The sequence below is a fragment of the Opisthocomus hoazin genome, chromosome 1 (assembly GCF_030867145.1).
Source record: "Opisthocomus hoazin isolate bOpiHoa1 chromosome 1, bOpiHoa1.hap1, whole genome shotgun sequence".
Classification (NCBI taxonomy): Eukaryota; Metazoa; Chordata; class Aves; order Opisthocomiformes; family Opisthocomidae; genus Opisthocomus; species Opisthocomus hoazin.
The window spans coordinates 19522900-19548711 of record NC_134414.1 but is presented as its reverse complement, the minus strand read 5'-3'; the positions used below and the strand labels follow the sequence as shown (position 1 = coordinate 19548711).

At 42.4% G+C, this 25812-nt stretch overlaps 1 protein-coding gene across 2 annotated transcripts in view; it reads left to right on the top strand.

The window, feature by feature from the left end:
- PDGFD (platelet derived growth factor D) overlaps positions 1-25812 on the top strand; it is a 151478-nt gene that overhangs the window by 23101 nt on the left and 102565 nt on the right. The gene's annotated exons all lie outside the window — the stretch shown is intronic.

Below are 25812 nucleotides of genomic sequence, written 5' to 3'. Positions count from 1 at the left end.
AGACATACAAACTAACAATCACGAGAATTCCTTCTTGGCTCTTATTATTGAGCTTAGATTAAACAGAAAAGTAAAGGCAGATGTGTAGAATATGTTGGAGATAATGATTTGGACAAGCAGTGGCTGTTTGTCCTCTCCTCTGATTATCATCTGTTGACAGACTGAAAAAACTCACTTGGATGTTGTCTGAACCAAAGGATCTCAGCATCAATCATCTTTTGGTCTAAATAGCAGCCCACTGGGGGAAAGGCTAGTTCAGAATGGAGGAACTGAATATAATAATAGCATTTTGTATTTTCATTTTAGTCTGCATCTTGAAGTATTTTAACAGGCATTAAAAATAAAGCTAAGGTCCTTATTTCTCTTCCTGCATCTCTCCATCTTTCACTTGACATCTTCATGAGTTTCAGAACTATTAGATGGCTTTCTTCTCCTCCCTACTGACTTGATCTTAAAAAATGCTTAGAGTTGTGGCTCAGATATAGCAACAAGTGTAAACATGTTTGATCCTGGGAGTAGATTACTCCATGTCCTTTACTATTTGCAAGCCTAAGGTCTCTCTAAGCTATAGTCCACTTTCAAGGGTATTATTTGCCTTATGACTGGAGTCTTCTTATCTCGATTGTCCTCTCCCAGTCTTCGACTAAACTATTTTTGTCCTTAATTTCTCTGTGCAGCTCATACCCCTTTCTAGCCGTCGGTAGGGGTAAGTAGTGCCTCACGCTATCCAGTTTGTCTTTCACTTCTCATGCCTTTTTTTGTATGCTATATTCTGCTAAATCCGCATTTTTTTCCTCAGGCCTGAATCTTTGCCCATTAACAGAGCTGTATCTGTCTTCCTACTAGACAGTTTTCCTAACCTAATTTACTGCTCTTCACATTTCCTGTGGAATCTTTTGCTAAATTAATTTATTTTATCAACATAAAACGTGTGCTGGTGTTTCACCTCCATCGTTTTTTAGCTTACACTGCAGTTGGAATGGCTGCCTCAGTCTAAGTCCCTGTAGACAGGTCAAAAGAGCTCCACCTTAAAAATAATACATGCTGTGCTACCGCTGGTACTACTTGGGGGCTGTACCAAAGCTGATTAGCAACCTTCCTGTAATTCTGGCCATGATTTGACTGCACCAAGCTTATGTCTGTATGCTCCCAGATGAACTCTGTCCTCTAGCTTGGGTGGTTCTCTTTCTTTGGAATTAACTCCCTGGTGTATCTACAGAAAATGATCATGTTGCATATTGATAAACTGACCCTTGCCAATAGGAAGGTGTCCGAGCTGTTTTGTTTCCTGGTCCCTTCTGGAATGCAGAACTTCAATGCTGGTCTTCAGTTTTCACATATGAACACTATACTGCTGTACAAGTCGTGGCAGTATGTTAAGAGTGGTTACTAATGAATACTTATATAATTATAATTATGATGATTATATAATTACTAATTAATAGAGAGGGCAGATATATTAGTGTTTGGGTGCTAAGTTATTAAAATGCTTTTCTGAGTGACAATAAGTTGTTTTGTGAGCAGTGAACCAATAAATATTGGTTTCTTAAGCATTTTCAGTCTTTACGGCGAGAACTAGTATGGATTCCCTAATGCCTGATAAGGGTGCTCCCATTCTGGTGGTGTCATTTTTCTAGCTGCCCTCCTGTTTTCTCTTAACTTGTATAAATACTGTATCTTGCAAGCTCGCTTCCTATCTCATAGTGGTTCCATTTAGCTTGAAGGTTAGAAATTCAGTAGTGGGGACTGACAAGCAGACATTTAGACTTAGTGTGTTCACATGGGAAACCAACTCCATAACTGTTTCCCTGTAAATGTGCTGACTTGATATATCCCTTTCTATACGGAATGTTAGTGTGTGTGCTTCAAGCATAGTATAATTATTAAATTATAGCTCACCAGGTGCAAGTCTCACATGCTTAAACATAATAAGATAGTTTGACAAAAAACATATATGACTAAAGAGTTTATGTGGAAACAGTTTAAAGGCTAGTTTCGTGCCTGTATGAAGGACTAGCTCTGTCTGTTTACCATGGTCCTTTTCAGAAAGTGCGGGTAATGTTGATATTCTTGAAATATCAGACATGTACAACCAATTGAGGTGGTTAAGTGTCAGAGCTCTAAAGCTTTGCACCTCTTGGATCTCATGTTGGCTGAAGTGGAAGTGGGCAGGAGCATTTGACTCTTGTGATATACTGGGTATTAAATACGTAGCAGAATTCTCCATCAGAGTGCGTCCTACCTTCCAACACCCATTTTTGAACCTCTGCTTTTTAAGAGCTTTACTTTTTGGCCCTGAAGCAAGACAACACTCAAGCATGTGTCAACTTCTGTCCCGTTGACTTCAATAGCATTAAGCTTCTTTGTGTCCGTGCATGTACATTGTAAACAAAGGTCTGATTGCAAAAGTTATGGAAACCAGTTGCCTAAAGGTGAAAATCTGCTTCAAGATGCACTGTCAAATCTTCATATTTAGGAGGTCACAGAATGTGCTGCTACGTGCCAGCAGCTAGAGCTAAGGGGGCTCTCGGCAACAGTTTCGTGTCACTGCAAGGTGAAATGTGACCAATGTTTGCATTTGTTCAGAATAACCTAATATATTTGGTATTATTAATCTTTGGTTAGTTTTTTTTTTTTTTTTCTATTGAGACGAGCATTGTGGTTTAAGAATGAAGAAGGCCAACATAAACAATACGATAAAAGAAGCATGAATACTTTTTTAGGGTGGAAAGACTTTGAGGAATCTTTCTCTTACACTGGAGCCTATTTACACTCCATCTGTGTATTATCATCATTCCCCTTGTGGTTGCTGAGCACCATGTGGATGTTGAGCTGAGAGACTTGATCTCACCATCTCTCTCAGCTCTGAACAAAGGCTCCATTTTTTGAGTCTTCAAGACCTTTCTCTTGTTTCGTGCCACTGTAGCTTGAATCATTTCAGCAGAAGCAGGATGCTACAAAGGAATGGCCTGATGTGTTAGACCTGTAATGCTGACAGTAGCCTTTCAAATAATGCCATTGTGGTGGACTTACGGTATTGTTATAAATGCAGGTTTATTTATCCCAGGGTAGTTATTCTGCAGGAGGGGTTCCTGCAGAACTTATAAGCAAGTTTTAGACCAGAAGAAACCATTAGATTTATTCTGGCGTTCTTCATTAAGCAGACTATAATATTTTGCCAGATGATTACTTGATTGCAGTGACACATTTCTGATTAAATTTAGAGCAAATTTTTGTTTCATGACATAAAAACCCCATATTTTTAAACACTTAAACTTGCTGGAATTCATTGTTAAATTATTCCACCAGTTCAGAGTTTAATTTGATCATATTTGCAGTCTGGATTTTTCTGGACTTGTCTGAACTATAACAGCCTGCTGTGCCTCAAATACAAATATTTGCAGTAGTGGCAGTGGGAACAGGAGACGTCTACTGGCTAAGAAAATTTTCAATATGTGAATTTGCTCTAGTGTGAAAGACTACTCCCAGCTTTTTGAGGCAGTAAGACAAACTTGTTCTTTATGTCAGTTTTATACACTTTTGTAACCTTTGAGGCTGACTAGAATTCAGATTTTTCAAGATAACTTTGCACTTTAGTAATAAACTTTAAAATAAGATGTGACATGAAAGCAATAGCTGTGCTATACCTATGTGAGGTATATCCCAGGATGATTTCCAGACTGAGAGCAGCTTATGATTTACTGGTGAGAAGCATAGTCGTAACACAGCTGCTTTGCTTTATGTCTTGGACCCTCCAGTGAAGGTTGCTGTTATGAACAAAATTTATGCCCCCTGCCACTTTGCTGGATCTGTTCCTTTCCATCTGGGAGAGCTGTGAAATTAGCTATTCTCCAGCTGGTAGAAGAGGACCTGTATCTCCTGTCTTCCACCTGCTAAGGTGTATTGTGTTCCCTTCAACTTCTACTCCCCTGTATCCTTCTTACTGCTGAAGAAAATCTCACATAAAACTTTGGAAGTGTGGACCCTTATGATTCATGCTTATCAGCCCCTAGAAACCTGAATTTCTTTGGGACAGCAGCAGATCTTTAGTTCTTTAAGCCATGGGCTCTGTAAGATGTCATTTTACGTGTAAAGTCTTTTTTTTTTGTTTTTTTTTCCTTTCCTATCATGATCAGAGCTCTTTAGTTTGGTGACTGTCCGCATAGGAGCTCTCTCTGCAGTGTGTTCATTGTCCACATTTGGTGTGGCTTCTTGAGCCATGGTTCACCCCACGTGTAACCACTCTGTGAGCTGTTCGCTCTTGCTTAACAAGCTTGGGGTTGTGGTAGAGTATAGGATGTCATTCTGGAAAAAGGACATTGTGAACTTAGCTGGAAATTGTATTAATCTATTAAATGTTTGAATGAAGCTTTCAGGGATCAAGTTAATATTCCAAAAAATTTGAGACCCTTGCAGATTCTGGAAGGAGTGACTATCAAGTAGTTTCTAGGAAAAAAAAAAAAAAAAAAGAGTAGATTGTGGAAGTGGCAAGCTTTCTGGTGGGAGAATATTTCCAGTGTTGCCTAACATGCCAGTGACACAATGAAACTTTGGCAGAGATCTCTCTGTGTGCAATGTTAAATATTATGCTGGAAAATGCTAGTATGTGTTGTCAGTTAGTGATTACAGGAGAAATTCTGATGAAATAGTGTGCCAGAAAGGATAAAAAATAGAAAGTGATATCATCTTGTTTACAGGGAGATTCAGTAGAATGCGGACTTGCAGGGGGCTCAAAGGCACATCCATGTGCAGATGTTCCCTGAAGCTGCCTCACAGCTGGTTTTTTTTTTTTTTGTCCTCGTTGAAGAATGTCCCACTGAAACAGAGCAGAGTTGATGACACCTTTGGATTCATCTCACTCAATGATTTAAGCAGTGTGCATGTGAAGCTGGTCGTCTGGGTTCTGTCTGTAGGCAATGAGCAATGACAGGCTCACCCTGAGAAGGCTTTACCCCACCTCACACTGATGTTAAGGCAAGGTGATATTAATCCCCTTTGCTTTCCTGTTTTTTTCAGCTAACCTCCTGACTGTCCTGGGGGACTGGTTTTGCACAACGGAAGTCTGCATCCCTCTAACTATTAGTATTTCAGAGCACGCTAGCTATTTCTTAATTTCCATTCAGTGGAAAACTTTAGTAAGGGCATTTCCTTGATCTAGGACCTGTCTTCTTCCTTCTTTTCCTTATTTTATTTCCCCTGCTCCCTATGGAGAATATATTAGTTTACATTACTTTTTTTGACTTCATCTCAGTCTCTTTGTAAATTAATATGCTTATGTGTTGCTCTGAAGAGCATGTAGAACACGCTGAATGTTGCACAACTGGGACTAAAAGTGGCTGGGATGGAGGACAGCATGGAAAAGCTTAAAGCTACCATAAGCTTCCGATTTCTGTGTTTGTGTCTTGTTGCTAGAGAGAAGTTAATGTGTTTAATATAAGACAGATAAGTCTGTGAAAGGACAGAGAGTAGAGGATGCATGAGAAATGAAAAATAAATGGGAATCCAAAAAGCCTGCTTCCTCTTCTCCCCCACCCCCCACAATAATTTCAATAGCCTAGATTAAATTTGTCTTTCCTTGTAATTTAGCAGAAGGGACTCTGGTGCCTGAACTCTGGTACAGCACAGGCCAGAAAAAATCATGCAGCAAAAGTGATTTAGTGTGAGTGATAGCAGAGGCTGCACAGTGGAATGAAGGGACTCAGGTAGGTGTGATCATGAGTGACCTTCTTCCTTTAAAAGTTCTAGCTCCTGGTTGTGCTGTCTTGCAACTTCCTTAAACAGTGTGGCAGTAAGTAAGAATTTGAGAGATGGGTGTTGTCAAATAAAATTTATCTAAATCAGTTTGTTGCACTGCTTACTTCAGGTTAAGCAAAAAGTGAAGCCATCCTGAAGAACTATAATGTTTTCTTTCTGTAATAGTGTTAAATAAAACATTCCGTGTATGTCCTGTGTATTTTGAAATATTTTGAGAGAGTTTGAAAAAGTCCAGTGTCATTTCTTTACGTATTCCTACTTGTAAAAACAACAGCATTAAGTTGAATGAATAATAGAGGGGGGGGAAACCAAAACACCATCATCACTTTTCAATAATTCACTGCCGCCATTTCATTAATTGGATGCATCAGTTGAGAAATGTTAACTGGCCAATTCTCTTCTGTTCTAACATTGCCACGTAAATACTGAAATATGAGATGGGTGCAAAGCAATGGACAAAGCAGTGTCAAAATAATGCTTAGACTTCAACATCATGGATTTTTTTTATATTACATATTTATACAAAAACTTATCTTAGAAATTTCATAGATGTCTTGGGAAAAAATGAACCAGTTCTGTTTTCTCTGTTCTTATGCACTATAAAAAGTTTGGATTAATTTATTAGTCATCGCAAATAAATTAATCACCCTTTACATTGATAAAGCATAAAGGAGATGTACTAATAATAGCTATGCAAATAAACATAAGTGACTCTGGAGGGCATAGGATGAAAACCCTCAGATCTGGTGATTCAGCACCTGGAGCCTTTTTTTACTTAACAGCATCATGATGATGAGTTTTTTGGTTTGTTTCTCCAACTTTTTCTAATTTAGGTCTCCCTTTTCCTACATTCAGTTTATCTCTGCCCTTGTCCTCTCTGTCCTCATCTATTCATACCTTGTGTCCATTGCTCACCCACTCCTGTGTTTTTCCTTCACTGCTTCTCAAGAGCTACACTGCAATGTTAATGGATAAAACACAGTTGTGTAAAAGTCATTCTTAATATCTTTTTTCCCAAAGGAGAATGAGCTGACTTTTAATTTAAAGGTGTCTGCCTTAGTTGCTAGTCTACTACCATTCTGTAGGAGAGATATATTTCTTTCCAAGTAGTGATGGCAACAGCAAGTGGCGACGTTCAGCGGAAGGTCCCAGAGGTCAGGAGGCGATGGGCTGGGGAGGGAGGAGCAGCCTGTGCCGCAGCTGGGCTTGGTGAGAGAGTGTGGGGAGCAGGGCGGGAGTGTGGGGAGCTCCTTCACATGCAGATGTGTGGGAGATGTGCGTTAGACTTGTCTGTCGGCAGCTTGACATGCTAGTGCCAGTCAGTGTCAGGGCTGGGGGGATCTCTGCTGGGCAGAGGATTTGCTTCTACACCCTGTTTCCTACAGTCTGATGTTTGTGTCCTGGGACATTCACTGAAGGTAGGTGTGGTTTAAAATACTTGAAGTTCACTAAATGGCTGCTGCAGTAGCACTCGTTCTGTGAGTAACAGACATGCCTGTTGACATCATTCAGTGACGTTCAGTCCTCTGCTTTCCTTTTACATAAGGGAGGGGAGATTGCAGTGCCTCAGGGATGAATGTGAACGTTTCTCTGTCTCATCCTTATTGATTTCCTGTTATAACGTGTAGCATAATAGTGATAATAGCTTGAGCAGACTGTTTTTCTCTAGTAATAAACCATGTGATAAACTACTGGTCTTTTTGTCTCTTAATTTGCCCTGTTGGCAGCCACATTAAGGCTTTTTACATAGCACAGTGATAGCTTTATTACTTGATTCAATTAAAACAGCAGACAACCTGAGTGAAGGATGGAGGTACAAATGTAGTTCACAGCTGATGCCCAGAAAATCTGGTGTCCAGAGCTGGCTGTTGATTCTTACACGTAGCGTCAGCTTTGGGTCTGTGCTTGGCCATTCCAGCCCCTGTGACCACAGAGGACTGGACAGGTAGCTTCAGATGGCTTATCCCAGCTAGTAAGCCCATTTCTCCTTGACTGCAGGGACTGCATTTGCTTATACTCAGTGCAGTTTTGGACTAACTTGATTATGCGTTGCCACCAGCATTAAGTATAGAGCTCAGGATAGGTAGGTAAGGTTGCCCAAGGAGCTTGTAAATGCTTTGGTAGTTGGTTCACCCTAAGCTCTGTGCTGCTGCATCTGTACTGTTACAGCTATCCAGATTAGTTAATTTAAAGACAAAGCAGTGGTTTCCAGGAGCTGCCGTTGCTGCAGACCATGGTTCAGTCACATCCGTGTTGTTCAGTCTCTGAGATGAGATCCATCTGGAAGGTCCCGCATACGTAATACCTCATTGCTGGAAGTTTGTGACACCTGGCTTGTGTCCATATAAACGTAGTATCATGTCTTTGAAGCTAGTACTGTGTAAACGCTGAGTAGAATTGGCTATGTCATCAGTTATTCCATGTCACGCTCAAGGCTCTACTGGTTTAATATGATATTTTAATGCAGAGATTTTGTTTTAAAAATGTCAGGTTGCTGTGCTGGAAGCTGTAACAGCCATCTCTTTATACATGTTCCTAAAGAAAAAGTTTTTTTAATAAATATTTTTCATTTGGGTTTGTTAAAGGAGACCAATTAATAATATGTAGCATATTTCATGTTTAAGACATATATAACATTAGCTAATTAGTTGCCTCAAACTGCTTGCAAGTTGGTGACAGCAGAAAGAGAACAGAGGCCAAATGCCTTGTCCAGGGCTATAAAGGGAGTCAGTCAGTGCCTAATAGAAAGTAGTTCCTGGCTTTCCTGCTGCAGTCTCTTGCACACAGAGAGGTTATTTTCAATTGCACAAAGACTGCAACAATGCAAGGGTCAGACCAAAGAATATAAAAATCAGAGGAAATCAGGAGACATTTTCTCTGCTACACTCTTCCAACTTTCAGTAATCAATACTAGGGAGACTCTCTGAGTCATAGTTTACATCCAAACTATCATATTTTACAGCTTGTGAAGAATCCGTCCACTACAAATGTCTGATTGTTTTTTGAACTCATTTAAACTGTCAGCCTCTTCCATATCCCGTAACTGAGCTCCACGAGGTAGTTACGTGCTGTATGGAAGCTATTTTATTTCGCTGGCTGTAAATGTGCTGCCTGTATTCCACAATATCCATTTTCCTCACTGGAACGCGACTTCCATCCTGTCCCTGTGCAGAGGTTGTGAGGTGTCAGGGAGCAGGGCGCGGGGTGCCTGGCTGTGCTTGTGCACGTGCTGAGCATCCTTCTGCCTCTCGTCAGCCAAATAGCATGTGGTGGCAGTGACTGCCTGCTCTACTTGAGATTTCCTGGCTATAGGAAAGCAAAGGAAGATCCTTTTCATTTTAACCTCAACCAAACCACTTCTTGGCCTGCGTTCTTTTGGCAGAAAAAGCTGTCAGTGGGACTGTTGCTGACTTTCTGGAATGAGACTGTATCGAATGAAGTGTCTGACCTTCCCCACAACCTCTGTGTTGCAAACGTGCTGTACCCTCTTCAGCCTAGGAATGGAAAAGCATTTAATCCATAAAACCATCAGACAGTTACTTCAGTTAGTTTTGATTAAATCTCCTAAACCTACTTATTCCTGCTAATTTAAAAAGAGAAAATTCAAGTCACCCATAAACAATCTTTAATACACAACCAATTGTACTTTTTATAGTGGCTAGTGATAGTACACAAGGTGAGGATTAATATCCATTGAGATCTGAATGGTTTCTATTGTTTCTTTTTAATACCAGATTATGGTGTGTGTGTGTCTGGTATTGTGTTTTAATGCTGAACTGGTTTCTTTCCCGTAGCCTCCACAAGAGAAACAAGCTGGGAGGGGAGGCTGTGTTCTTTCTTAAACTCACTGTGACTGTGGTGCGTCCCGCAGAGCCGGTGTAGATCCTTATGCCGTAACGGCTCCTTGCAGCAGGAGAGGGACCTTGCAAGTGCAGCAGCATCGTCTCTGCGGGACAGTGTCTCCCCAGGTCTGCCAGCTTTGCTCTGAATTGCTCAAGAGCACTAAAAGCAAATTTTCCAGGTCTTTGCTTGTTGTTCACTTTCTAGGTAGATCTCCCTTTTGTTTAAGGATGGTATGTTTCCAGATCCCTCTTGGTTATTCATAGAAGACCTTCCCCCTTGCCTTCCCAGCGCAGCTATACACAACACCGTGTCTATGCAGCTCAGCTTGTGCATTTCAGGATAGAAGATTTCACTTTTCTCTCCTCCTTACAGAAAGAGGAGGGGAGGTGGCAGGTGCTTCATCTCTTCACTGTGCCGGGCAGCTAGCCAGGCATTCAAGAAGAACGTTTCACCTTTAGAAAGTGTCTAACAGTGGAGGGAAAAATGTCATTGTGAGAACTTTCAGGTGTTTTTGGATCACCACTGGGCTAACAGATTAGGATCTCAAATAACATCTGTAGGCATAAAATGCCTACTGAAAAATCATGTAACTTTTAATAGAAAAGAAGGAAAAAATGTATGTTGCATTTGGAACATGCTCTACACTAAAAAGCTGCATACCTGTTGTATTTTTTATGTGATAGGTCAAAATGCTAATAGAAAGTTTAGCACAGTATAATAAATCCTATGGCTTTTTAGAGTAATTCTTCTTGAACTCCTAACATTTCTGTAAATCCTAGATGTGGAATACCTGTTCTGTGAGACTGCTCTGCTACAGCCTGGCTTGCCTTGTAATGTTTTGTTACGGTGCACTGCTGAACCATGGCGCTATCCCTTGGTATCTCCCCTAGTGACTTTTTCCCTGCCCCAAAGACTAAATTCTGCTCTAAGTTTATGATTCTTAATGAGAAAATTGATGATCTTGTCATGGCATAGAGCTTGGCCTGGGGAGATAATGCTTTGTCAAGCTCCCAGCCGGGAGGAGCAGCTTGGGTGTTGGCAAGGAATGGCTCTACACCCACCAGAAAAAGCAGCAAAGGCCCAGGAATGTTGTTTGTGTCTGCAGAACTCCTTGTGCTTAAGACACACAGGGCCACCCTGGAAGAAGCAAACAAGATAAACAAAACAGTGAACTCCTGCTTTGCCTGGGGAAGCCATGATGTTTCCTCACTGAGGACCTGGGAATTAATTAAGGTTCCTTGAGTTCAGACCTCCTGTGACATGTGGCTAGTGCTGCAGCTATCATGATGCTTGAGCTCACGAGAGTGGGTCCGTACTGGGTACCCCCCCCCCCCTCTGGGTACCAGTCCCATGCAGAGGCAGTGTGGGGAGGCAAGGAGGGGCTGGACTGCCCAAGGTACCCTGTTTTGGGATTGTGCCCGTCTCTCTGCACCGGGAGCTGGGGGTGTGATGAACCACTCGTCCTCCTGGGGACCTTATAATTGCTTATAAATGTCTTAAGGGTGGGTGTTAGGAGGATGGGGCCAGACTCTTTTCAGTGGTGCCCACAGACAGGACAGGGGGCAACGGGCACAAACGGAAGCATAGGAAGTTCCGTCTGAAGATGAGGAAGAACTTCTTCACTTTGAGGGTGACAGAGCACTAGAACAGGTTGCCCAGAGACATTGCTCTGGAGATATTCAAGACCTGCCTGGACAAGGTCCTGTGCAGCCTGCTGTAGGTGACCCTGCTTCGACAGGGCGGTTGGATTAGATGACCCACAGAGGTCCCTTCCAACCCCTACCATTCTGTGATTCTGTAATTCTTCCTGACCACTGAAACCGAGGTGGACACCCGAATGTGCGGGGAGCGGTGGGGTGCGTGGGCACCGCTCCTCTCCTCTACAGCATCTCAGGAACAAGTGAGTCTCGCTGTAGTCATATGCTGTGGAGTAAAGCCTCTTGTTTTACTTTTTTGGCATGAAACAGTGAAGTACAGAAGGTTGTTTATACGGGTAAGGCCCTGAATAATTTCCATTTTGTGGCAGTGGAAAGAAGGTACACCAGTATTGTTTGAGTATTTGTGTCCTGCCACGGAGTAACTCTCGCTGCTGCTTCTCTCCCTGCAGGACTGAAGGGATTTTCTAGTGCCACATGGTGCAATTCAGGCAGACTTTCTTGTCTGTCACAACAGTAGTCTTTTTCTAGTGCCCGAACAATGTTTGACAAGACCAAACTTCATTTATATATTGAAGTTTTTGTGAAGTGGCACCTTTGAAGAAGACTATTTTGAGTGTCTTGAGACATTGAATCACTGGAGATAGCGGCGCGGCATTCCAGCGAGAGAGCCTGCCAGTCCTTCATTTCCAGCACAACGTACAGAGAAATGCTGGTGCAGCGAGAGAAATGCGGCTCTGTGCAAGGTGGTGTGCCCAGGAAGCTGTTAGCTACATCGCAGCATTCAAAGCTTCGCCAGAGATGACACTTTATTTCTCTTGTGCAGTAATACAGCAGAGCTGAAAAATAACTGCATAACTGACTGTCAGGTAGATCTTTTTTTTCCTCCTTTTTTTCTTCTGGATACAAATTAAGCAGAATCAGTTTGTCTTCTCAGACTGATAAAGGATCTGTGATATTTTAAATTTACTGCATGCAGAATTGTAACAGCAAATATTGCAGTCACCTGATCTCTAAAAGAGGAATCCTCCACACTGACTTTAGCGATTTTCTTCTTTTTTGCATAGGTGGGGTGATTTTTTTGTAGTCATAGTGATCAGGCACAGATTTGAATCTGCTTTTAAGAGAGCTGCAAAGCAGTCCTGAATGCCTCCTCCTGCCTCCTTCTCCTGTTTATTTTAGCATTAACTTTTCAGTTAATTTTACTAAAGTATATGGCATTTTCTGTGGTCAGAAGTGCGCTACAAACCTCAACTTGATCACTTTTCCTGCATGGCTGCAAGGAAGGTACAGAAACATTGCTCCCATCACTTCACAAAGAAAAATGAAGGTAAAAAGTCTCCTGGCCCATGTACAGGTTGTAGAAAGCCTGTGACTTTGCTAGCGTTCAGGCTGGTGGCAGGGCAGGGCTTTGATGTCAGAATTACAACACTCCTCTGTAGGGCATGAGGTCTACACAGCTGAATCGTCTCTTCGCTTTGCTGTAGTTAGACCTGCTCCTCATGTATTTGCCGCGCTGAGCTGCAGCCTCTGTCCCTTGCCTGGACTCCATTGATGAAATGCAGATTGATCTGCAGTCTCTGCACCTAGCTCTGCCCGCTCGAGGTCTAAGGAGAGAGGCTGTAGTGTTGCGCTGTAATTACCTTCCTTACAAGGCACCGGTGAGCAACGTTCCCCTCCTTCCACAAGCCATCAAGTGGCAACTCGAAAGCTCTCTTTTGTGACCCAGATACACCAGGTTCACTCAGATCCTTGATCTATATATTTTCATAAAAGAAACAAACAAAAAGGAACAATGCAGCTCTCCCTGGATAATAATAATTTTCTCCTACTTGTTCAAGTCCCAACTTGCATAAGGACAAAATATCAGATTTACTGAAAAATGTTCAAAACCAGCATTCTTAAAATGTAGAGTCAGAACTACCTTATATATGTGGAATATATTTGACCTTTCACTATTTTTTTCTGGAAGTTTTATCATTTAAAACAAAGTGATTAATTAAACAAAAGAACTCTGTAATTAATGACTTGATCTGTTTATTTCTGATAACTGCCTTCAAGGCTTTAGAACTGCAGTGCTCATCCTCTCACCCTGTGCTTTTATTCGCAAGATGAAATTAGAAAGCAAGCTGTCTCTGAAGCTTTTCGGTTTGTTTTTTTCCTCAACTCTTAGTTGGTTTCAATTTGAAATTAATTATTCAGTGAACCAAAAATATTGAAATAAACTGTCAAGAAAGATACATTATCTCTGTATTTGCAGAAGAGACTAGTGCTGTCAGGTTCTGTTTTAGCACTTCTTATTCTAGGTGCTTAACCACTGTCTTCCATTTAACTTGTTACTAACAAACCACTTCAGATGTTTGACTTGTTTTAAAACTTTGACAACAAGCATGTACTGTTTCAATTATTCAGTATAAGTAAAACAGTATTAATGTTTTATGTTTTAGTAGACACATTATTTTCAATTTGACTTTGAATAGGTTTATTAGAGACAGATGCATTCAAATGCAATAGCTTAATTTAAACAAATAGTTGTTAGGTTCTGATTGGTCTTCGTTTAATTGATCCTTACCCACCTGTAGTCAGCCAAGAGGCATCCCAGACAGCCAAAGTCCATCAGGTTCTAGTTCTTAGGCCACAGAGGGCTGAAGCTTGTGCAGAGGCATGATTCGGTTGCCTGTGATCTTTTTTTCATCAGTTAGTCTTTTTTATTTCGTTCTGGTCTTCACTGGAGACTTTGCTAGGGTGAGATTAGGAGGACAGTAGGTGGAAATCGTGTGTTCTTGGCTTTCTTCCCCATGCATGCCCACGTTACCATCTCCTGCATTATCCGACAATAAATTTAGCCAACCTTTAGGAGGCTTTAAAATTGTTCTGTTTCTGGGCTTTTGTAGCTACTCCAGTTCATTTTTTCTTATGGAACATGAAAACTACTCTGAAACTGTATGTATTCTACAAAGCAGTCTGCAGGGTAGTGCTCGTTCAAGGTAGCTTTTTAGCCTTTCTTCTTCATTTGTGGGCGTGGAAAAGACAGTTTCTCTGTCTTGTGGTCTACAGTCTGGATGTCCCTATGTGTTCTACCATTTCTTTCTCTCTTGTTTTGTATTATGTGGCATTCTTTTTTCTGCAGTATGTTGCTGGGGATCCCAGATGTTCGTCAGGAATAGTTGTGTTGTCAGAGTCCTTGCAAAACAGCTGAGCTGGGAAAACAATTGTTGAATAAGTTGGATGGATTGAGCAAAGATTTAATGAGGAACAAGGGAGCAGAGGAGCGAGGCTATAAGGAGCTCCTAAAGTACTGCATTTCCCCTTTGGCTGTCATCTCCATCGCTTTGCTTGGTATAAAAGAGCTGAAGCTGGCTGCCTTCTAGCATTTGAGCGCAGGAAGTTATAGCAGCTGATTCTTATCCCTGACATAGTCTGCATATGCTCTCCCGTCAGCGTAGAAGTGCCACAAACACACTGCAGTGGGGCAAGGAGAGAAATCCCCTGACACAGAAACGGCACAGGCCAGGAACTCAGTAGCTTTGTCACATCCCCACCACAGACCCCACCGTGAAATTCAGAGTGCGAGCTCTCATTCACTGCTACAGGAATCCCTGAGCTGAAGCCAGGGTTTGCCCTGAACTGATGCAGACCATGGTCCCTGCCCATGGCAGGGGGCTTGGAACTAGATGATCTTTAAAGTCAATTCTCACACAAACCATTCTGTGATTCTATGATTTTATGATTTTATGATTTTTATTTTAGCTGGTTTTTGGCAGCTGTTTTGCTCCTTGCAATCGTCTTGAACTTGTGAAGGAAAGAAGGTATGTGAAATATGACACACTATGGCAGGAATATATGTCATCCAACTTTGTTCATTTAACAGTAAATGCGTGCCATTCTAAGATGTGCGGCAGGTGACCTCCTTTCCAGGGCAGCTGATCTTTGCTGGCTACAGAAAAAGCTTTGAAGTGACAGAAATACCTCTGCTTTAGACAACTATACTTGGATGAACCGCTCCTTGGGTAATGTAACGTATTTCTTTTCTACTTCTTTGGAGGAGAGAATATTCCCTGTGCAGGTTCGAGCTGGTACCTGTCTTGGACTAAAAGGGGGAAGAGAGGGCAAGAGTGCTCCAGTACCCTCTGGAAGAGTTTCGAGTCAGGGGTAGTTGCATGACACAAACAAGACAGTTCAGTCTTGCTGATCAGAAAGCATCAGCAGCCAAGTAAGTGTCAGCTTTGCCTTCTTTTTCTGGAACTTGTTACTTAGAAATCTTGGATCTTTGTAAGAGCCTGCGTTCTTCTCTATCGCTATGTTGATTTCATTGTGGCTTTTCTTACTGGGAAACTTCATTGATGATCTTTCTGTTTCCAAACTTGTGAGCAAACGGTGGCCAAAATATCTGTGTCAAATAGCCGCAGAACTGCCAACCTTCTCATCCCGGTTGCTCTGGAAGCTCCAATCTATCCACCTCTGTCATATGTCTCAGCCGTCACGCCTGCTGCTGAGGGCTCTTCTGGGGTCTGTGCCAGATCCAAGCCTTGCTGGGTGCTGGCAGCTTCTCCTCTGGCACATGGAGCCAATCACTGCCTCCAGACTGAAGCCCAGCAAGACTGAGAATGAGGAGAGCTCAGCTCAAGGGTAGGGGGTGAATTTCTTTTGGCCTGAAGGAGGCTTTTTTTGATTATTTTTTTTTTTTTAAGCAGCATACCACTTGCATGTTTCAATCCCTGGATGATACTGGATAGTTGCAGCGAGTGAAACTACGAAAGTAGCCACAGTTACAAGAAGCCTGTCAAAAGCAAAACACTATCGAGTTGTGGAAGTTTGCCAAAATGCGTTAGGCACAGATTTTATAAAGCCTTCTTGTCTACTAAGCCAATATAAAAGATGAAAGAGAGGGTGACCACAAGGTCAGGCACCAGGCTGGAGGTTCACTCCAGCTGAGAGGCAGCAATTACAGCCTGTCCATGGGCAGAAAGGACTGCCAGACCTTTCGAAAGCTGTGTGAACAACCACGGCTTGTTCTCAGAAGAATGTGTGTTACAACTCCTGTTATTTTTCATTATATTCATGAAGTGAGAGATTCTTCACATCTCAGTGAATAGTTGGAGCAAATAAAGTGTCTTTGTTTCTTCCTGCTTAAATATATAGAGCTAAATATGTATGTATTCAGATGTAAGAAAGTTGACGCTCATACAAGGCGCTTTCCAGTCGTCTAGTAACCTGATCATAGGGCTCTTACAGCCTGAGCCAGCTGGAGTGGCTGTGCTAGTCTTACAGACCTCTTCTTTCACTTCTGGGGTCAAGTAAGTGACCTTAATTCATATGATCAACTCTTACTGTAAGGGAGTGGCCTCACTGACATCATCTGAATTAAGGGTTTGGAGGAAACAACAGAGGAAACTGCAAGATTGTATTGGTGCCATTGACGTCCGTTACCTACAATCCAGAAATACTTGTGTCGGCGGCAGAGTGGATCAGGTGGGTCGCAGTCCGTTGTTCAGACATTTTTCACATTAGCAGTTGGGAGAGGAAACAAATTGCAGAGAGGAAACACGGTAAAGCAATCTTGAATGAGCAGGGAATGATGAAACTCACTTGAGGCGTAAGGGTCACTTTTGAGGACCATGCACAGCCTTTTTATTGAGTGGCTGTTGTACCCCACCTCCCTCTTTGGCTTTCCTTACGTAGCTATGGAGTTGTTGCTGAACCACCCGTGTTTTTAAGAAGTCTGAGCTGCAAATGCTCCCATAGGGCTTGTCTATTCCCTGTGGAAGGGTGGCCCAGTGACCACCCCAGGACACCTACCATCCGGCTCTAGCTGGCTGCTGTACTTCGGGTTTCCTTTTTGCTGGGTGCCGGATCTCTCTCCTGGTCAGACTGGGATCCATTTGGCTCTGGCTAAGCATCTAGCCTAGGAAAAGCTTCTGTAAACGTCCTCCACAGTCGACGGAAGGAGCTAGCCACTTCTGTAAGGCGGTTGATCCAATCCTATAGGCAGTATCTCTGGTCGGCAGTGGAGATATCCACTGGGTGTTCCTGGTGCTCTGGTGACAGCAAGGGACGCTTCAGCTCGATTTCGTAGGATTAAGACTGAGCCTCGATTCTCTGTGAAATGGCAAGAATAAAGCTGGGTTCTGGCAAGGTCGTGAGAGTGGGGCTGTGTGGGTGGTATAGAGCAATGATTTAGATATTTCCTTGCTCAGAGGGAAAACAAAACACAGACGTATTTAGGAGCTGCTGGTTCCAGAGGTAGATAAACAGGTTTCCTTTGGATTTCCTCAAGTGCTAAGTAATGTTAAATATATTCTGCTTTTTTTTTCCTTTTTTGAATGCCGGTAAGATTTTCATTGTTTGAGGAACTAAATGCTTGAATGCTTTTATTTGTAATTTAGTCTGTTAACCAGGATAGGGAGAGATGTTACCATTAAGTTTTGTTTGCTTCAAGATTTTTCTGTCTGATTTTTACATAGGAAATATTCGTAAGTGCCTTACTATTTTTGTAGTAAAATGTTACTTCAATGGTTAGCTGTGCTCAAGAAAAAATTGCACCTACTGTGCGAAATTGTTTTTCTGAAGCAAAAGCCCAGTGTACTTAGCACCTAATTTATGGAATTTGCACATTTAGAAGCCAGTATATTTACATGATGTTTTATAAAAAGAAATATTTCCCACTCATTATCCTGAGGAGGAGTTAAAGGTTATAAATATACATTGATCTTCTGAAGGGAAAGCTGTATTAGACATAGGGTAGTAAAAATTGACTCTCCTATTGGAGTCTGAAATTCTATAGCTGCATGTAAAAATGTGTGCTAGAACTATGTCACTGCCCCGAGTGGAGGCATCCCCCTGTCCCGTGATGGGTGAACGTCCTCTCCGCCTGCCCCATCCTGTCCCTCAGCCCCATAAACACAGTACACTAAAGCAATGGATTTTTAAAAGCATTGTAATAGTACAAAAATACTAAATGTTTGAAATATTTTAAATATCTGCATTATATTATAATGGAAATACTTTTGTGTTATAACTGAGACTCTGCCAACGTCTCCTCTGCAAGAGTGTTCTGTTTTACATTCCCAAACACATGCCAGACTTCAACCACAATACATTTTTCTTTTATCCTTAACATGTCACCATGCTATTCAAATATGTACATATATTTTTTTAAATGAGCTAGCTTTTGCCGTAGCTTTTGACACTTCAGACAAAGTACCTGTCTCAGTCAGCATTTAGGCGGTAGACTGTAGCGAAGGTCTTAGAACCTTTTTGTTCTTTCGTGGTGTCGATTCAGTCATTGTAAGGCAAAAGATGCCAGACATAGACTGGAAATCAAAATACGATTCCATATTAATTTCCTGTGAGTTCTTTCTCCTTCCTTATCGAAAGCTTCGGGAGGCTTGAACTCCTGATATGAGTTCCTCTTTCTCGTCTTAAACTGATAATTATGTGGGAATCACGCCGGCTCTAGTTCTGTAATAATAGTTTGCTCTTAAGTCCTATGCAGATGGCAAATAAAGTGCAGAGGAGATTTGAAGGTGGCAAATTTAGGTCTGAATAAGAAGAGTTGAAGAAGAGTCTGATGGCTGCTTGGAAAAACATATTTAACTCCTGCTTCCCCTACAACTTCCATTGCAATCCTTATTGACCAATTCTCTGTAAAATGTTAGTAGTGAGAGGTATTTTGGGGGCTGTTGGAGGATTGCCTTCTCTCATTAGTATAAAACAATGCCATATGATGTGGTAACATCCCTCTCGTAGCACAGACCTGAATCTTCTGTTGCAATAATACTCCCTTGCCTTACAGGAGTTTAATGAGGATACATGTGCTAGAGAATTTACAATATTGTGATAGTACTGGGTACAGGAATACCAGGGATACATCCTTAGACAAAACAACTCGGACTAAAATTTTAGGCCAGTATGTTCTTGTTCAGTTGTTGTTCTTCTATGGAATATGTTCCTGCACAGGCAGCGTTATAAAATGCATTAAATACATAATTTGATATTCAACTTTTTGGTGGATTTGGAGATTTTGGGATTTTTTCATTTGAAGAAGTTGAGTTCGTCTGGGCTGTACAGCAAATAGCTTGGAAGCAGTCATATCCCTGGTCAGGATTTTCTTATTTTTTCTCATTCTTAATTTACTAGAAGAGATTTTGTATAGATGAACTTACTCTGAAAGTGGTGGGGTTTTTCCTGCATATCCATAGTCAGTTTTTAAAAGGCCACTCCTGTACACCCACTAACGTGTTTTCTTTCTTCTAGAGCAAGGTGATTTTTGTCTTCTCCACTGAGAATATGGGGCACTACTGGTGCAAAGGCAGAGTAAGAAAAATTCCCAGACCATGCTACTATACCTTACTCAGTCATTTAGAAAACCTCATCAGGGATAGGTTTCTTAGGATTGAATTAATAGCAAATGTCATCCAGTTTGGCCTGTAGGAAGCTTCAGATGAAGCAAATATTTTTCTGGCCTGTTCCTACCTTTTCCTGCCAAAATAGCTACTGAATCCACAAAAATTAGGCTTTTTACCAGGCCTCCATGCTTTGTTTGATGTCAGATCTTCTGAAGAGAAAGTTAAGATTTGTTTTCCTCTAGTTTTGTATAATGACCTAACTGCAACAATCTTTTAAAAACAAATACTGTGTTTTGTGCCAAGAGTAGATGTGCATTTTAGGTTGAGATAATCTCGGTGCCTGGCCTGTGGTGTATTGTTGCTGTGTGACAGAATGCATTGCAACAGGTTGAGACTGGTTTTATGCCATCAGAATAAGTTGACTGATACATTCATCTGTAAGGTTTTGGTGCGGACTAAGGAAATTATAGTAGAAGGTCATGAAATTCAGAAGCTCTAAGGCTTCTGTTTGAAGCTTGAGAGCAGATGAAGCAGTGAAGCAAGCAAAACCATTCCTGTGTTGTGGTTTGTTGTGTCATTGATCTTAGTTTAGTTGGTAATTGCTTTTAATGCACTGAAGATTCCCTCATTTTTTTCTTCAGTCTCATATAATGTTTAGTATTACAGTGTTCATCACCCAAAATTTCACTGATATTCTTGTGGGGCATCGTAGCTGAGCATCATATTGAACTAGTATATCATTTCCTCACTGATGGTATTTTTTAGAAGGTGAAGCTGTTATGTGAAAGAAGATAATTCAGTTTTCTCTGATCACAATCACAAAAACATTTAGCAATTTTAAAAATGTCTTGAAACAGTAGATATTGTGGCTTTTATTTCAGAAGAAGCTCTCGCAATGTTAAAGGGACAATGCCAGCTTACAGTTTCTGATTCAGTAAGGTGTTTCACCTTTTTCTGCTGGTAGCAATACACATTTTAATCCTGTAGGAATGTGGTTTGTAAGTTGGTTACATTCTGCAAGTGTACTGAGACTGAAAGAATCTTGGGAAAGGATCAGTCCCCCGTCACAAGTCTGGTCTCTGGTTACTGAGCAGGAGAATAATGTTGCTGTGCTCGTGTTCCTGATACAATAGAGAGAAGGTTAATAGGGTGTAAAATTTCTCAATAAGAAAAAGTAAAAGCTGTTTTGCTGAAGTGTGTGAAACAAGCTGACATGAAAATGTACCCAGGTTTTGTTAGGCCTCCTCAACTTCAGATATACTTACAAACAGACCTTCTAGTTTTACTATGGCAAGTGAGTGCTTCTGGGCTCTGATTTGTATAGTACATGACATGTCTGGAGGAGTTACAAGCTCTTGAAATGTGAATGGTTTGGTCTTTGTTATGTGTGTATGTATTGAGGGGTGGAGGTAATCAAATTGCAGGTTGACCTTTTGGTATAGCAACCTTAGCAATTGCTGCTATAATAATCATCCTCCTTTCAATTCCACAGGAGAATGGAAATTACAGTGCTACAGATTGCTTCTAATTTTATGCATGAGCTTGTTTAGAGCCATCTATCACTGAAGAGCATGTTGTCTCCTCATTGTGGCTTTTAAACATTGTGGCTGTATTTCATGGCTTATAATGCTGGATGCAGCCTGGCCAGCTCAAGCCATCATCACATGTGCATCCTTGCATCGGTGAAACGGAGTTGCTCCACTGCTCTGCCCACAGAGGTGGTGATGAACGCTGCTGCTTTTCCCAGTGGGGATGAGCAATGGCCCTGCCCCAAGAGCTGGCCAGGTGCAGAGTGGGGCTGCCCTCTGTGAGGGTTGTTCCCTGCCACCCTCAGAAGCACTGTGGTGACCTGAAATTAGTTAGCTGTTGCTGACATGATGTGGCTCTGTGTTGCTCAAAGACACGATGGTACCTTTAGGGGCACAGGTGTCTTTAAGAACAGTTTCTGACCTGACATGGTTTTGATTTGGTTTGGTTTGGTTTGGCTTGCTTGGGGTTCTTTGTTTGCTTTTTACGTTTGGAGTATGGAGAGAGCATATGCTGGTTGGTTGTGGTGATGAGAGAAGTCAGTGTCCCTCTGTGACACTAACACAAGAGATACCTTGTGTCTACAAACCAGGTTTAGTGTCTTAGCACCTTGTCTGGATCTGTGAACTGGTCTCCTCTGGAGGCATATAATCTCAGTGAGCCCAGACCAGGGCTTTTTGCAAAGCCCTTACTCAAGCAGTAGTCCCATGGCCTTTCTGTGAACATTTTGCCCAAGTGAAGTTGTGTTGGAACAGTGTAATGACTCCAGGAAGGATCAAAGCGTGGGTGAGCAGGCACGGGGGTCCACGGGGCTGAAGGAGGGCTCGGGGCTGTGCTGTGACTGTGCTATATGGAAGCGTGAGGGCAGAATGGTTAATGCAGTGGGGTCAGAGAACACAAAGATGTGAGCACATCTTGAGAGGGGTCAAAGACGAGGTCAGAGAGTCAGCCATAGGAGAGGACTTCCAGCAGAAGTTAGTGGTAGGATAGGAAAAAAGTAATGAATATTTTGTAAGACTGAAAATAATGGGAGTGGTGCTGCATCATGCTCAAGGCATAATGATGCTGACATTACCATGTACTTCAGCTCAAGAGGCCTCAACCTGAATGATGATGGGTGTTAACTTATCTTTGTGCTCCTAGAATTGATCCCAGCAGATCCAGGAGATAGTGTGTTTGGAGGAAATCATGGAGAAAGGTTGTGTTGCTACCCATGCGTTTTGCCAGTTTACAAGCAAAAGCAGTTAATCAATTTTTGCAGGGTTTTTTTTTTAATTTTAGGTTGTTTTTCTTCTCTCAGCTCTTGTGGTGTTCACCTTTCTCTATATCTACCTTAGGACTCCTGAATTCAAAAGTGTAGAACTGGTCTTTGTTTCCCTGGTATGTAGTGAGTGTGTTTGTAACAAAGCGGTGGGCATTGCTAAGAGGAATCCTAAGGAACAGCTCTTCCCACACGCTAAAGAAACCAAAAGCTGATTCATACCAAAAAAAGAGGCTGAAAGGAATACACAGGACTCAGAAGATCTGAGTGAAATCTGGCTTCAGTGATGTTTGTGGTAAAACTTCTTGGATTACCACAGAGCTATGGTTGCAGCTTTGGATTTCTTTTGCATCACTGCCATTAGATGTGCTGCCAGTTCCCCCCATGTACAATGAGCGTTGTGAGAGTTTCCCATCGTTGTGCAGAGCTGCAGGGGTCACTGGAAGGAAAGTCCCGCTGAATCCGGGTACTTACTTGGTTTACAAAGTATTGTTTTATTGCTGGCTTATCGTGGGGTAGAAAGTGTGGGGATGTTTCCCAGCTGTTTCCAGACACCTCCTGCCCGGACTCTCCCGTTCCTGACAGCTGAGGCCACATCACCCTTTCTGCTGTACCGATTGTCCTGCCAAACAAGACGGATAGCCACAAAGTGCTCAACATGTTCAGTGAATGGCATTGATTCCCCATCTGTCCAGCATCTTGAAGCTTTTAGAGAAGGGTAATTTCCCTGCAGGGTAGAAAATATTCCCTGGAGCTGTGGATCCTAGGGAATTAGGTGAGCTAGTATGGAGCCACTAGCTGGAGAGGGTATTTATATCTCAGGCAGGCTCATTTGGTTTCTAATCAGAAATGTACATTTTTTTGAAGTGACTTCTCTGACATAGCTTGTCTTCATTTATATTGTTCTAAGTTATCGTCCCTCAAAGTTTTTCCAGCAGCTGTTTATCATTGTGGAAATGTATCTCCAGTTGAGAGGAGCAGATGGGCACCTCACTTCAGACTCGATGGGGAATTAGCTTTGTGAGCCTGTCTTATAAGCAAGCTGGATTTAGGACCCGGAGTTTGCCTTCATTTTGGAAACAATATTGTGCATTCAGCCAGACTACTACCCCATGCAGGAGTGGTAGGGCTAGCACAGTAGTTTCTATACGTGTGTGCAATTGTGGTACAGTGAGTGCATAGAATCTGTGCATCAATTACATTTTCCTCTTGATTGTCGGTGTCCAACACTTTCTCTCTGGAGTCAGTCAAGTTACTAACTGCATTTTAACACAAATTCTGACACCATGTTTCTTCTGTCTAATATTGAACGTCTATGCATATAGGCATATTTGTATATATATGTGAAAATATACATCATAATTTTGCATAAATAAAGAGCATAATAAAGTGAAATTAACATGAAAAATTGGCTTGAATTGGCTTGAGAGGACAGGAGACTGCCAGTAAAAGTTATTATTTCTTGGTAGACAAAAAGTTGATGCCTCTTCTTTCTATTTGTAGGATTCTTCCTGTATTTATAACATTCAGTTAAAGCACTGGTGGTGCTTAAAAAATATCGTGTGTCAGAGAAGAGAGTATGTGAGGAAGGAACATGAAGGTTTGGAAGACGCTTGCCAGGTTGGTAGCTCCATCCGTGCAGTCTCCCTGCGTGCATGGCTGCAGACATGCAAGTCAGAGAAGCTGAGCGTCACACCGGGTCAGAGAGGCAGCACGCTCACACCTGGAGAGGGAAGGTGGGGAATCAGGTAGCATGGGACTGTGATACTAGGAAAGAGGCATTTGATCACAAATGCTGTTTAGAAGGGATTTGTGGAGATGTGCTTGTGCAGAGTGATCTTGGCAGCTGGATCCTTTCTGTGCTACCCCAGAGGGGGAGACCCCACCATCCCTCCACCTTAATGATCACCCGCTCTTCTAACAGCATCTGCCTGTCTTCACTCTCCCTACACAAGCACCTGCCTTCCCTACCAGCCCAGGGCAGCAGCAACCTACTCCTACCTTTCCCCTCCTTAGGTAGGCTTCTCACCCCACTGGCAACCAAGGATTATTCCTCCCTCTCCAAGAAACAGCAGCCTCTTCCCATCTGCTCCCTCTGATTCAGCCAGCAGAGCCCGGAGGCCGTGAGCCAGCGCGGAAGAGGGCATTTGGCTGCTCAGCCAGCCTTTCTCCATGCTGCCCGGGGAAAAGGCAGCAGGCTGGATGGAGGCACAGGGCTTGACTCGCCGGCTGCCAGTTGGGCCATGCTGCTTTAGCACATTCCAGCCATCAACAGTGTAACATGATATACCGGGAGTACAGATGCTGTTTGCTCACTGGCGCTTTGCTGCTCAACGTTCCTGGTCCATGCAGCATGCACATCACTCTTTTCCTTTGACTGAAAAGCAATGAATAAGGGGTAACTGCTTTTCTGCTATGTAGGGACATGGGTCAGTTCTCTCTCGACCAAGGAAGAGAGGTTGTGGTACAGCTTCCACACAGTCAGAAATGCACAGTAATGCGTGTCTGTAAAGGCAGCTGCTACTCTACTTGTGTAGACTGCTAGTGTATATGCAAGCATGTATTCATTTTTTGCTGTTGTGCTCCTAAAATGCCATGTATTTTCACAGTATAGGAAGCAAAGTATGAGGATACTAGGAAAAACAGAATCACAGAGTCACAGAATAGTTGAGGTCAGAAGGTACCTCTGGAAACCATGTAGTCCAACCCCCCTGCTCAGTGCAGGGTCAGCTGAGCAGGTTGCCCAGGGCTATGTCCAGTTGGAGTTTGAATGTGCCCAAGGATAAGACTCCAAAACCTCTGTGGGCAACTTGGTTTGGCCATCCTTAAGAGTACATAACGTTTTTTATTATGTTTAAATGAAATTCCATGCTTTTCAGTTTGTGCCCATTTCCTCTTTTTCTTTGACTGGTCACCACTGAGAAGCCTCTGGCTTCATCTTCTTTACCCCCCCATCAGGTATTTATACTCCAGCTGTGGCCTCACCCATGCTGAGCAGAAGGGAGAGTGATTAGCTCCCTCCACTTGGTAAAGCAGCCTGGGTGATTGTTGGCCACCTTTGCCATGGGGATGCATTGCTGACACATGGTTAACTTGATGTTCACCAGGGCCCTGAGGTCCTTCTCTGCAGGGCTACTTCCCAGCTGTTTGATGCCAGCCCGTCCTGGTGCTTGGGGTTACTCCCTCCCAGGTGCAGGACTTGACAATTCCATCTGTTGAACTTGATGAGGTCCTTGTCAGCCCGTTTCTCCATCCTGTTGGGGTCCTTCTGAATGGCAGCACACCCATCTGCTGTATCAGCTGCTCCTTCCAATTTTGTATCATCTGCAGACTTGCTGAGTGCACTCTATCCCATTGTCCAGGTAATTAACGAGGATGCTAGACAGTATTTAGTACGTCTCAGTATCAACCTGTGGAGTGCACA